Source organism: Salvelinus sp. IW2-2015, linkage group LG16 (assembly GCF_002910315.2).
Source record: "Salvelinus sp. IW2-2015 linkage group LG16, ASM291031v2, whole genome shotgun sequence".
NCBI classification, from domain to species: domain Eukaryota; kingdom Metazoa; phylum Chordata; class Actinopteri; order Salmoniformes; family Salmonidae; genus Salvelinus; species Salvelinus sp. IW2-2015.
Window position 1 is genome coordinate 6,071,602 of NC_036856.1, and position 11,058 is coordinate 6,082,659.

General features: G+C 41.5%; 1 long non-coding RNA gene across 1 annotated transcript; it reads right to left on the reverse strand.

Annotated features, from left to right (window-relative positions):
- Positions 1-9,230: 9,230 nt before the first annotated feature.
- Positions 9,231-10,948, reverse strand: LOC111975302 (uncharacterized). The gene is made up of 7 exons (XR_002878815.2): positions 10,711-10,948; positions 10,418-10,536; positions 10,219-10,324; positions 9,983-10,069; positions 9,794-9,897; positions 9,594-9,692; positions 9,231-9,434 (listed from the first exon to the last, which is right to left on the reverse strand). It is a non-coding gene; the product is annotated as an uncharacterized lncRNA (long non-coding RNA).
- Positions 10,949-11,058: the final 110 nt, after the last annotated feature.

The following is an 11,058-nucleotide window of genomic DNA, read 5'->3' on the forward strand; positions in this document are numbered from 1 at the left end:
ACCATGATCTCGATATAGCCCTGATTCACACTTGACACAGTCACCATTATCTATATTGTGAATGTATTAGTAAAATTGGAAAGCAAATGTATCAATCAAATGTATTTATAAAGCCCTTCTTCATCAACTGATGTCACAAAGTGCTGTACAGAAACCCAGCCTAAACCCCCAAACAGCAAGCAATGCAGGTGTAGAAGCACGGTGGCTAGGAAAAACTCCCTAGAAAGGCCGGGACCTAGGAAGAAACCTAGAGAGGAACCAGACTATGAGGGGTGGCCAGTCCTCTTCTGGCTGTGCTGGGTGGAGATTATAACAGAACATGGCCAAGATGTTCAAATGTTCATAGATGACCAGCAGGGCCAAATAATAATAATGACAGTGGTTGTAGTGGGTGCAACAGGTCAGCACCTCAGGAGTAAATGTCAGTTGGCTTTTTTTTGAGTGAGTGATACGAGAACACTTTAAAAAATATAATTTCTTTGATGAAATCTATAGCTAGCTATAGGTTGACTGATATAGTAGGTCCATATCCAGTCAGCTCTATTGCTAATATCCACCAGAAGTTAGAATGGATTGATAGCATATAACCTAATTCTGTGGCCTATACTTAGAGCTTTCTCTCAGACAACTTTCACTATTTCACTGTGCAGCATCCCTTGACTTTGACATGGACCCTTTGTGGAGATTCACTGTCCTCTGCAGGGATTCTTGTGGCAGCACAGATCCCATCTCTGCCTGCCAGTATTTGGGAGAAATGTCATGTTAAGGTCAAGGCAAAGCAATGGCTATAAGTGTTAAGCTCAAGRAAAGTATCCAATTAACATTACRAGTCTTGAATGACACAAAGTCTGTACCCCTAACCAGTTAAGAGTGGTTTGAGATAGTCCTCACATAGAGCTCCTTTAAGCATGTGACATCCAGTGGAGAAAAGTGGTGTTGAGCTGAGAGTGTCCATCGCAGTGTGACAAGTTAATTATCGAGTGACTCTTACCATTGCTCAAATTCTTTGGGAACGTCACACACACACACACACACACACACACACACACACACACACACACACACACACACACACACACACACACACACACACACTGTCCTCTGCAGGGCTTCTTGTGGCAGCACAGATCCCATCTCTGCCTGACAGTATTTGGGAGAAATGTCATGTTAAGGTCAAGGCAAAGCAATGGCTATAAGTGTTAAGCTCAAGCAAAGTATCCAATTAGCATTACTAGTCTTGAATGACACAAAGTCTGTACCCTAACCAGTTAAGAGTGGTTTGAGATAGTCCTCACATAGAGCTCCTTTAAGCATGTGACATCCAGTGGAGAAAAGTGGTGTTGAGCTGAGAGTGTCCATCGCGTATGACAAGTTAATTATCGAGTGACTCTTACCATTGCTCAAATTCTTTGGAACGTCACACACACACACACACACACACACACACACAACACACACACCAACACCACAACACACACACCACACACACACACACACACACACACACACACACACACACAAAAAACAGTAGATGAGCATGACCAGAAAGTGGCAGCAGAGGGTAGAAAAATCCATAAACATACTGTAGTTTGGTACTGGCAGGATGTAATGTGCATATCTGCCTATTTGTACTGAATATACAACTTCTTTATCATTATTTTACAACCATACCCTGGTTCACATCGCAGAATCTGTTTTAAAGGGATGGTTTATCCAAATTACAAGATTACATATTGTTTTCCTTACCCTATAAGCAGTCTATGGACAAGGTATGACAGCAATCCATGTTTTGGTTTAGTTTCCCTGGCAATGTTCCCACATGCTAACGTTTTAGCATTTGTGTCACAAATCCCATTAAAGCGCATTATGTTCAAATCATGTATGAGTCAGTTTGTTGAGCTTCACAATAAATTTGAGACACTTTCGAATGATTTGGATACTAGCGAAAAATMCTAATATCGGTACGATAACTTGAATGGGATTTGTGCCACAAATGCTAAAATGTGCCATGGAAACAAAACCAAAGCATGGATTGCTGTTATACCTTGACCAAAGACTGCTTCTGTCTCTCTCTAATGCTGCCGTCGATGAGACCCATTTAAAGTACTAAAGTTTCAGAAAAGCAATCAATAAAAAGAGATTGATTTCCCCCAGGCAGATTATATGGTGATTTACTGATTTGCTGCACTGAAACGAGGAGTTGCTTTATTCTGCTTTGAAGAAACTTTCATCTACATCCTGATTAGTCCTGGATATCAGAATGCATTCAATGGATTTGAAGATATTCAAATCCCTCCGAAAATACATCTCTGGTATTATCAGTGGTGAKTCGTCATTCAGGGCAGGTGTTTTGAGCACCACCTGTTTAGTAAAAAAATAATGTATATGTATAAATATAGAGTACCAGTCAAACGTTTGGACATACCTACTCATTCAAGGGTTTTTGTTCATTTGAACTATTTTCCACATTGTAGAATAATAGTGAAGACATCAAAACTATGAAATAARACATATGGAATCATGTAGTAAACAAAAAAGTGTTAAACAAATCAAAGTATATTGTACATTTTAGATTCTTCAAAGTASCCACCCTTTGCCTTGATGACAGCTTTGCACAGTCTTGGCATTCTCTCAACCAGCTTCATAAGGTAGTCACCTGGAATCACTCTTTTTCTCGCCCTCCTGGTTTGAACCTTGCCTGTCCTGACTCTGAGCCCGCTGCCTGACCACTTGCTGCCCCCTGACCTGCCTGCCGACCTGTACCTTTGCCCCACCTCTGGATTGTTGACCTCTAGGCCTCTGAGCCTGCCTGCCGTCCGGTACCGTTGCCCACCTCTGGTTTACTGACCCCTGCCTTCCTTGACCTGTCTATTGCCTGCCCTGTTGGAATATTAAACCATTGTCAATTAGACGTGTCTGCATCTGGGTCTTCTCGATTCCTGATACACTCCACTGAATAGCAGGCTAGTGATTGCTTTGCAATGCTGCAGTTAACGTTAGCCACTGTCACTGATTCCTTCCAAACCACTCATTGTTGAATTTGAGATTTCAAACTTGTTGTGTAATATTTATGTCCAACGGCCAATGAGCACCGATACATTTTATCTATAATTTCTCTTCATTATTTCTCTTCATATGACAAGGATTAAAAAGGATTTGCAGTAGATTGTAGACTTGATTCAAGATGACTACTAGCTAAGATTTTGAAAGTATGATGTTGACATGATCAGTCCAATCAAAGCTACTGTACATATAATTTATTTGACGTCATTTCTTGTTAACAAGCTATAGTTTTGGCAAGTCGGTTAGGACTCTACTTTGTGATTGACACAAGTAATGTTTCAACAATTGTTTACAGACAGATTATTTCCTTATAATTCACTGTATCACAATTCCAGTGGGGTCAGAAGTTTACATCACATAAGTTGACTGTGCCTTTAAACAGCTTGGAAAATTCCAGAAAATTATGTCATGGCTTTAGAATCTTCTGATAGGCTAATTGACATCATTTGAGTCAATTGGAGGTGTACCTGTGGATGTATTCAAGGCCTACCTCAAATTCAGTGCCTCTTGTTTTGGCATTATGGGAAAATCTAAGAAATCAGCCAAGTCGCCAGAAAAAGAATTGTAGACCTTCACAAGTCTGGTTCATCCTTGGGAGCAATTTCCAAACGCATGAAGGTACCACGTTCATCTGTACAAACAATAGTATGCAAGTATAAAACCATGGGACCACGCAGTCATCATACCGCTCAGAAGGAGACGCGTTCTGTCTCCTAGAGATAATTACTTTGGTGTGAGAAGTGCAAATCAATCCCAGAACAACAGCAAAGGACCTTGTGAAGATGCTGGAGGAAACAGGTACAAAATAATCTATATCCACATTAAAAACGAGTCCTATATCGACATAACCTGAAAGGCCGCTCAGAAGCTTGCAAGCCGAAGAACACATCCCAACCGTGAAGCACGGGGGTGGCAGCATCATGTTGTGGGGGTGCTTTGCTGCAGGAGGGTCTGGTGCACTTCCCAAAATAGATGGCATCATTGAGGTAGGAAAATGTATGTGGATATATTGAAGCAACATCTCAAGACATCAGTCAGGAAGTTAGAGCTTGGTCTCAAATGGGTCTTCAAATGGACAATGATCAAGCATACTTCCAAAGTTGTGGCAAGATTTCTTAAGGACAACACAGTCAAGGTATTGGAGTGGCCATCACAAAGCCCTGACCTCAACCTATAGAAAATGTGTGGGTAGAACTGAAAAAACGTGTGTGAGCAAGGCCTACAAACCTGACTCAGTTACACCAGCTCTGTCAGGAGGAATGGGCCAAAATTCACCCAACTTATTTTGGGAATCTTGTGGAAGGCTACCAGAAACGTTTGACCCAAGTTAAACAATTTAAAGGCAATGCTACCAAATACTAATTGAGTGTATGTGTAACGCGATGTGAAATGGCTAGCTAGTTAGCGGTGTGCGCTAAGTGTTTCAATCGGTGACGTCACTCGCTCTGAGACCTTGAAGTAGTTGTTGCCTTGCTCTGCAAGGGCCCGGCTTTTGTGGAGCGATGGGTAACGATGCTTTGTGGTGTCAGTTGTTGTGTGTGCAGAGGAGCCCAGGTGCAGAGGAGAGGGACGGAAATATACTGTTACATATGTAAACTTCTGACCCACTGGGAATGTGGAAAAGAAATAAAAGCTGAAATAAATCACTCTACTATTATTCTGACATTTCACATTCTTAAAATAAAGTGGTGATCCTAACTGACCTAAGACAGGGATTTTTACTAGGATTAAATGTCAGGATTGTGAAAACTGAGTGTAAATATATTAGGCTAAGGTGTATGTAAACTTCCGACTTCAACTATATATATTTTTACATTGTTTGCAAACTGATATGTGACACGTATTAATGCCAAAATAACATGCAAAACAGGCAAGCCCCCCCAAAAATATGGGGATCAAAACAGGTGGGGCTCTGTCCCACCTGCCCTGAATGACAGTGCCACTGAGTGGTTTATCTAGCAGGCTCCATACACCTGTTCAAATCAAGGTTCTCTGATGCCATCTCACCCTTTAAATAAAATTCTAGGAGCACTAGGTTTCACTACAGAAAATAAAGGGATATTCCACATAAATAAACAGTTTTCATACAATTTCTATACCACAATAAATAAACCAATTTTTCTTTTTTTTTTTCTTCTTCTTTTTTTCACCTTTATTTAACCAGGTAGGCTAGTTGAGAACAAGTTCTCATTTACAACTGCAACCTGGCCAAGATAAAGCAAAGCAGTGTGAACAGACAACAACACAGAGTTACACATGGAGTAAACAATAAACAAGTCAATAACACAGTAGGAAAAAAAATAAAAAATCTCATCAATACATCTTCTTCCACATGCAAAATCGCTCTAACACACCACCCCCATTATTGTGACAGCCATGAAGCTAAACAATAACAATTTCAGTACAGTCCAAAGAAAATTACTATACAATGCACAATACTTGGGTCCTTGAGTGAGTCTTCATGTGTGCATGTTAACCAACTTCATATAGCCAACCAGAAGAAAGGCACACGGACACCCACACTTCAGGTTGACTTGGTTTTTATCTGCAGTAAAAGACATCAAACTAATGACAGGCATTGAAAAGACGGTTACAGCCACACGTTCACTGATCTCAGAATATCTCTCTCAGACTCAATCCACAAAGTGATCGTATAGTATGTATTATTTAAAAAAAAGTATAACAAAAATACAGAAAAGCATACCTGCAGTAAAATATTTAAACAGTGATAACAGGCATTGACAGGACGATCACAGCCACACCTTCACTTGTTAGGTAGGACACAATATATATTTTAGATAGGAGCAACAGTAATGATACATGCCCTCAATGTGAAGTGATATTAATCCATAAATACCGAGCACAACCCTTTTTATATAAACCTTTWAAGGTAGTAAGAAAATAAACATTCACTTAATATTTCAAWAAAGAAYTCTTGAATTACGAATAAATCACCTGCWAGCAAMAGCTAGCGTGACATTACAGTGCACTGACTAACGGTGTCACGCCCTGACCTTAGAGATCCTTATTATTCTCTATGTTTGGTTAGGTCAGGGTGTGACTCGGGTGGGAAAATCTATGTTTTTGTGTTTTTGGCTGAGTATGGTTCCCAATCAGAGGCAGCTGTCTATCGTTGTCTCTGATTGGGGATCATATATAAGTRGTCATTTTCCTTTTGGGTTTTGTGGGATCTTGTTTTCTGTATAGTTTATTTTGCCTTACAGAACTGTGCGCTTTCGTTTTTGTCGTTGTTATTTTGCTTTTGGTGTCATCAATAAAGAGAACGATGTACGCCTACCACGCTGCACCTTGGTCCGGTCATTCCACAAACGAGAGCCGTAACAGACGGTGCTAGTTAACTCGTCATTAACATGGCTAGCTAAGCCAGCAAACACTTGGTTAACTTGCCAAAATAGGCTTTAAATACATTAACGCAACATAAATATATACATAGTCACATTCGTTATTGACTTTGGGATATATGAACCAGTTTTCCAAAGACACTACTTTGTTATAGAGTTGTCAACAGTTTTTCTATACAGAAGAAGGAGACACAAACCTGCTCTCAGAATATCTCTCTGACTGAAGAGCAGACAGACCAACTTTCCAAATAGGGGAGAAGCACTCAAAACCCACTAGTTGTTCTTTCAAGGAAAATATTACAAAAATGTTAAGTCCGAAGACCTCTCGCATTGCCAACCTTACTACAATGGCAGCAAATATTTTTATGAATTCGACAACACATAATGAAAGAAAACTTTAACATCACACCTTTTTCTGAAGTGAACAGCAGTGTTCTTTGATATCTACATTTTCCGCAGCTCGAGCAAGGTTGATCAAAACGACATTTTTACTGTGTCACACGTGTAATGTCGGATCTTCATGAACGAAGGTATGTTCTTTGGCAGGTAGCCTAACGGTTAAGAGCATTGGGCCAGTAGCTGAAAATCACTGGTTTGAATCCCTGAGCCCGGCAAGGTGGAAAAATCTGCTGTTCTGTACTTGAGCAATGCAGTTAACCCTAACAACTGCTCCCTGGGCGCCGATGATGTTGATTAAGGCAACCCCCTACACTTCTCTGATTCAGAGGGGTTGGGTTGAATGCATTCAGTTGTGCAACTGACTAGGTTTCCCCTTTCTTTGTGTATTTATGTGATGGTCTTCATGTAACGGGTGATGGGTATGAATATACTGTATGTGTGCTTGGGCTGAAAGAGAAGACTGGTTAGACCGGAACAGGTTTGTCCTCTCCCTCCCCTCCCGGAGGATCTGAGCCCTAGGACCATGCCTCAGGACTACCTGGCCTGATGACTCTTTGCTGTTCCCAGTCCACCTGGTCGTGCTGCTGCTCCAATTTCAACTGTTCRGCCTGCGGCTATGGAACCCTGACCTGTTCACCGGATGTGCTACCTGGTCCCAGACCTGCGGTTTTCTACTCTCTCTACCGCACCTGCTGTCTCGAACTCTGAATGCACCGCTATGAAAAGTCAACTTACTTTTAGTCCTGAGGTGCTSACCTGTTGCACCCTCTACAACCACTGTGACTATTATTATTTGACGCTACTGGTCATCTATGAACATTGGAACATCTTGGCCATGTTCCGTTATAATCTCCACCCGGCACAGCCAGAAGAGGACTGGTCCCCCATCAGAGCCTGGTTCCTCTCTAGGTTTATTCCTAGGTTCCTGCCTTTCTAGGGAGTTTTTCCCTAGCCACCGAGCTTCTGCATCAAATCAAATCAAAATTTTGATTGATACATACACGTGGTTTAGCAGATGTTAATGTGAGTGTAGCGAAATGCTTGTGGCTTCTAGTTCCGGGCAGTGCAGTAATGAAGTTATCTAACAATTCCCAACAACTACTAATGACACACAAAGTCTAAAGGGATGGAATAAAACAATATGTACAGTATAAATATATAGGATGAGCGTGGCCGAGCAACATAGGCAAGGTGCAATAGATGGGCATTTGTTTTTATTTATCTAGGCAAGTCAGTTTAAGAACAGATTCTTATTTTCGAGTGACGGCCTTGCCCCTGAACTGCCTTGTTCGCAGGAGGGAAGAACGACAGATTTTTACCTTGTCAGCTCAGGGATTTGATTTTGCAGTACCTTTCAATTACTAGTCCAACGCGTCTAACCACTGGCTACACTGCCGTCTAAGGTACAGGTATGACATATGAGATGAGTAATGTAAGATACTGTTAAACATTATTAAAGTGGCATTGTTTAAAGTGATCCATTTATTAAAGTGGCCAGTGATATGAGTCCTTTGTTAGGGACAGCAGCCTCTCTAAGTTAGTGATTGCTGTTGTAGCAGTCTGATGGCCTTTGAAGATAGAAGCTGTTTTTTAGTCTCACAGTCCAGCTTTGACGCACCTGTACCTCGCTTCTGGATGGTATAGCGTGGTTTGACAGGCAGTGGCTCAGGTGGTTGTATGTCCTTGATGATCTTTTTGGCCTTCCTGGTGACGTCGGGTGGTGTAGGTAGTCCTGGAGGGGGGGTAGTTTGGCCCCGGTAATGCGTTGGGCAGACCGCAACCCCACCTCTTGGAGAGCCTTCGGCTTTGCGGGCTGTTTGCAGTTGCCGTACCAGGGCTGGGTGATACAGCCCGACAGTGGTGCTCCTCGATGTGCATCTGTAAAAAGTCTACACTGGCTTGTCTGGCTGTCATGTTTTTATTTTTAACTCCCATTCCACTTATTACACTGAAATAATATAATTTCAGCAGGCCTCTTGATTGAGTTATGATTGATTTTTTCTTTCTATACTCGGCATAGCTCATTAGTACACTTGTTGGTTGATTATATAGTCTCTTACTATTGTAGGCTCCTAGGATAGCAAAAATAATAAGAATGTCATGTAGGATACGGAGCAGTGATAAAACCAACTGCGCCAATATAATATATTAAAAAATTTTGGCTTACAGTTAATGTCATATTACATATCTATTTTCACAGAGTTTTTTGTTACACAATTCAAAGTCTAAAAATACTGAACTTATGGTGTGTCGGAATATTAGAGGAGGTAGGTTGCTGTGCTGCCGGTGAGTTCTTCTTGCCACTGTCACTTGTTCTCAAAGGCAGGCCCGTCTTGCAGGACAGTGGGGACTTGAAGAGGAGAACTTGCAAAGTCCAGGCCACCTGTACTCTCTTTGTTTTGAGTGTTTGCAGTGCTAGTGTTTTTAGTTCATCTGTGTATCTCACATATTATGAGCCCGATATGATAGAGCAAGAAAACCTTCTTAGCAGATAATGACAACATGACAACAACAGTAGCTGTAGAGGATGTAATGAAAGGTTGGAGGGTGGTTGGGAATGGAGGACATCAGATGGATCCACGTCTGAGTGTTGGGCAGAACCCCGAGGTCCTGGAGAACAGGAGCAGAGTTAAATGGATCAGGGGAGGAGACAGAGACGTAAACAAGCAAACACAGATTACACTTTACTAAGAGAAAATTTGATGGATTAGTGCAGTGTTATAAATGGGAGATATGTACTTTTCAACACTTTTGGAAGATATTGCCTACCTCAAGCTGGTCCCCCTCCGACTCAGAGCACAGAGAATCAGACTGATCCAAACTCACTGGTGGGTGGGATACCTCCTGGGGGGCTCGGACAGTGTGYTCCTAAAGTCATTTGGAYAGATAAATTGWAGAGGTACATTTTTACAAGCTCAGCAGAACTACCATTTCTTGCTTTCTCAAATGTCAACCAAAGCTTAACACACTTTGTCTATTGGGCTTCCCTGAAGTGTAGGGCGTCAGTGCTTTCAGTGATCGACCGTCCAACTGCTCCAACTGGAGAAGATTGTTGGCTTCCACCGAGGTAACTCTAGGAAGACAAAGTCAAAAATATCAGTGTTAGGGAAACTAAAACTAGCTTCAGGACATTTTGTGTTGTGTGCAAAGAGAATTACCTTCAGGTTGTTCTCCCAACCTTCCTGATACCAATCAAGGGACTGGCCCATGGCAGTCTTGAGAGTCTGGTTGGTCCATCACCAAACCTAGAGGAAGGGTTAGGAAAGCGATATCTATTGACAATGTAAAATATTTAAATATGTCTGCTTTATGTACCACAGAAAAACTAAAACAAATTGTAAAAAATAAATKAAACAAACCATTGGTGACAGAATATAACCTATAACATCCGTACCTTGTTCCAGCATCCATGACCTCGGTCACTCAAGATGGACCTCAGGAGAACCATGGGTGTTGAAGATGTCCATCATCGCCTTGGAGATGGCCTCGCCACTCTTGTCCTTGATGGGTATCATACAAAACGAAAATCAATTTCTGGTTCCAAGCACCCTTTTTWATGGGTTATAGAAGGGAATTTAGAGTTAACCACGTACTCTTCCTTTATTGACCTTAATGTGTATTGCCTCCATCCACTTGGTAAAGTGATTGGTCGCCGTCAGACACCAGCTGTTGCCATTCCTGGATTTAGTGAAGGGTCAGATGAGGTCCACCCCTAACATTTAGAGTGTTAGAGAGATTACTTTATTCTTACCCCTATCTGTGTCATACAGTATGCACATTTTCATATTTCTAAGGATTCTGACACACACATTCTATAATATTGAACTCTGCTGTGGTCAAATGAAGCGACCATTACAACAACAAAAAATTTAATTGGGACACTTACCGATCATGTYCCATCGTGAAACAACTTTGATSGGCTTCAACTCCGGCGCCACAGTCTTCGCCCTCTCAAAATTCTGGCAGGCTAGACAGGCTGCTGACCTTTTAAGCAAAAAGTGACAAATTGAAACATTGATTGACATTCATTGAAAACCTAATAATTTCAGATATAATAGAATGTGATTGATAACCAAAAGGTTATTTCACTTGCCCAGCTGTCCACCTCCTTGACAATTCCCCGTCAAAAGAAGCGTAGGTAGCTAACCTGTTGCCTAGCTTTACTCACTTATGCTTGGCTAGCATTGAGGACAGACCCATTCTATATCGTATTAAGTGTTTGTTTGCTAACTTT